This window comes from Tupaia chinensis, unplaced genomic scaffold, assembly GCF_000334495.1.
Source record: "Tupaia chinensis unplaced genomic scaffold, TupChi_1.0 Scaffold000057_1, whole genome shotgun sequence".
Lineage (NCBI taxonomy): Eukaryota > Metazoa > Chordata > Mammalia > Scandentia > Tupaiidae > Tupaia > Tupaia belangeri.
This window is the reverse complement of record NW_006159515.1, coordinates 6,738,202-6,741,526: the sequence shown is the minus strand read 5'-3', so window position 1 is coordinate 6,741,526 and position 3,325 is coordinate 6,738,202.

Genomic DNA, 3,325 nt, shown 5'->3' with positions numbered 1-3,325 from the left:
GGGCAAAGTATTTTTACAAGCAAAACGAGAAATAGCAATTGACTGTTTTATAAAAATAATTAGAATAATAAAGATAATGATTGGGGAAAACAGAAAAAAAAAAAAAGACTGCGGGTAGACTGCAGCATCAGGGCCTTGTTTGGGGATGCTCTCTGTCTCTTGTGCGCAGCACTATGAGTGTACTAAAAGTCACTGAATTGTTCACTTTGAAATGTTTAATTTCTGAACCAATTGATGGCATAATGGTTCCATCGCCAGACTCCCACATACTTGACCACCGATTGAGCCATAGACAAAGCAGCTTAAAAACTCATGCCGGGTACATGTATGCATGCCCAAAATCCCAAGAGGAGAACGGAGAAGAGATTGCAGTCTGGCCATCCCCCCTTAGAGGTGATTTCTTGCTTTCTGTCTCTCTGTCTCTCTTTCTGTCTCTCCAGTAACCACACGTGCCTTATAGCAAAAAAAAAACAAAAAACCTCTAAAACACAAAAGTTTAATTTCATGTTACCTGAATTTCACCAGAATAATTTTTTAAAGATTCTAACACACACATACCATTACAGCAAAATGCACAGATATCATACTGTCCATATTTGTGTGTGTGTGTGTTTATTGTTGTTATTGGTTTGTTTTTGTTTTTGTTTTTTGGTACAACTTTTTGTTCCATGGCTTGGTTTTTCCCGGCCCCTTTCCTCCCTGCGTTCTCACATCAGCTGGCTCTTCCGGTATCATCGTCTGTGCTCTTGCAACCCCAGGCAGACGTGTACATACTCATAAACGTACTTACAGGAATTTAGCTACTCCATAAAAGAAGACCATCGTCTGTATACTTTTTCTGTCTTGAGTTTTTCACTCAGAAATTTCTGCTGAAATAGATTCAAGTATGGATATAATTCTGATTTATGATTTAATGGCTATATATAAAACATAGAGCCATTTAAAAAATGACTCAAGTCTAACAAAAATGACTGAAGAGCATCATCCAAATGGCAATGTTAACTAAAAGTCTTTTTCTTAAAAAAATTATTCCAGAAAAGATGCATGAGAGAGAGAGAGAGTGAGAGAGAAAGACAAGAAGAGAGAGAAATTGCCCCCAAGGGGGCCTGGTCACTCCGCAATCCCTTTTCCTGCAACTCTCTATTCCATCAGGATCCTGGGCACACAGGTGCACCCACATGCTTTTCAAGGCTGGGATCAAAACTCCAACACTGGTTGACCATGTGGGATCCGGCTTTCTCTGCAAAGTGCTTAACCACTGTACTGTGGGGTTGGCCTCATATGACCTTATTTTATTCTCCCCTCTCATTTCCTTGAAATTCTTCCAATTCTGGGGTCCAGATGGTGGTGCAGCAGTAAAATGCAATGTGCTATGAGGCAATCCCACGTAGGAAGCTTTTCAGTTCAGGCCCAGAGCCCTCACTGAGTGTGCCAAGCACATATGAGCCCATGACCCTGGGGTTGGCAGAAGACTAGGGGGTGGAGTGCAGCACTAAGACCTTGTTTGGGGATGTTCTTTTTCTCTGTCTCTTTTACTTAGGGGAGAAATGAATAAACACGTATTTCTTTTCTTTTTTTTTTTTTTTTTGAGAGGTTTTTGCTATAGGGCACGTGCGCTCGCCAGACAGACAGAGAGAGACATAGAGACAGAAAGTGAGAGAAATCAACCCCCCGGGGGTTTGGCCATGCCGCAATCCCTTCTCCTCCATTCTCCTCTTGGGATCTTGGGCACGCACGCACACGTGCCCGGCATGAGTTTTAAGCCACCGGGTCTGGGACACAAACCATGGTCGACTACGTGGGAGTCCAGCAACATAGCCATTACGCTAACTGCTGGTTCCCAACATGTATTTCTTTTAAGAAAAGAAATATGACTATTTTATTTTTTAAAAAGCTTCCAATTTAATCCTTCATTTATAAAGAAAGCTCTGAAAACCCACAATCAATGAGTCGTGTATGTTTAAATTGTTTTCCAAACTGTATGCATAGACATGCCCACAGAGTCTCACCCGGGCCTCCTGGGACCAGTGAGATGCATTTTTGAGATCGCTGAGGTTGAGGTGCAGTTTGAAACTGGGTTAGGAGCAAAGAAAACTCATCCACATGGGGCCTGAACCCAAGGCCTCAGCCTCATTACCGCCAGGCTGGAGCCAAGGAGGCAACCCGTGGCTGAAAATAATTAGCTGTGCAGACAGACTCTGCCTTCCCAGGGTCCTCAATAACCAGCACAATCTCTAGAGCAAATAAAATTCAGATTCTTTCTCTGCATTGACATAGAATCATTTCCCTCAGCTTCCTCCAATATAAACAATAAAGACTTAATAATGAGAGTTACTGGTTTCATCCGTTAGTCACACAGGTAGCAAAAGGAAGGGAGAAAGAATGCCTTAACTTGTTCATTGGACTTGCCAACAGCTGAAGCAGTTTCCACTCAGCATCTGCAGGTGGCCGGGAGGGCAGGGCGGGCAGAAGCACGGGATCTTTGCATTTCTAGAGCATTCGGAGCACAGCAGGCTGCCCTCATGAAGTCCTTCTTCCCAGGGAGGTGCCAGCCATCCCAGGAACTGTGCTGGCTCCGTCCGTCTCTGTGGAATGAGTGAGTGTTCATCACTAACGAAGGCTGAGCTGTGTGCTGGGTAGCCTGTGCTCTCCAGGGAGACAGAAATGAGATGTGGCACTCAGGCTGAGCCTGGTCATGTCGTGGGGGCCTCAGGAGTTCTGCAGGCTTCTTGCAGGAGGTGGAAAGCTCAATGTTGCAACTTATTAAAAACGAGAGAATACCACTTTTCAGCAGGGGCAGGTCCAACTTTTGTGGGGTTTGAAAGTTACGCAATTCAGGAACCAGCAGTTAGTGTAATGGCTATGTCGCTGGACTCCCACGTAGTCGACCACGGTTCGTGTCCTGGACCCGGTGCTTAAAACTCACGCCGGGCGCATGTGCATGCGTGCCCAAGATCCCGAGAGGAGAATGGAGGAGAGGGGATTGCGGCGTGTCCATCCCCCCTGGGGGGTGATTTCTCGCTTTCTGTCTCTATGTCTCTCTCTGTCTGGCGAGCACATGCGCCCTATAGTGAAAACCTCTCCCAAAAAAAAGAAAAAAGAAAGTTACGCAATTCAAGGGCAGGGACTCTTTAAACATACACACTTGTGGGTTCCCTCGTGTGAGGACTTCAAAAAGTTCGTGGAAAGGGGGAATTCAAATATGAGTTTATTTGGGTGCAAAAACATTTTTAAAAAAAATCCTTGCATAGGTTTTTCATAATACAGGTTTCCGTGAACTTTTTGAAGACCCCCCCCCCCATGTATATATTGCTTTTGTAAATTT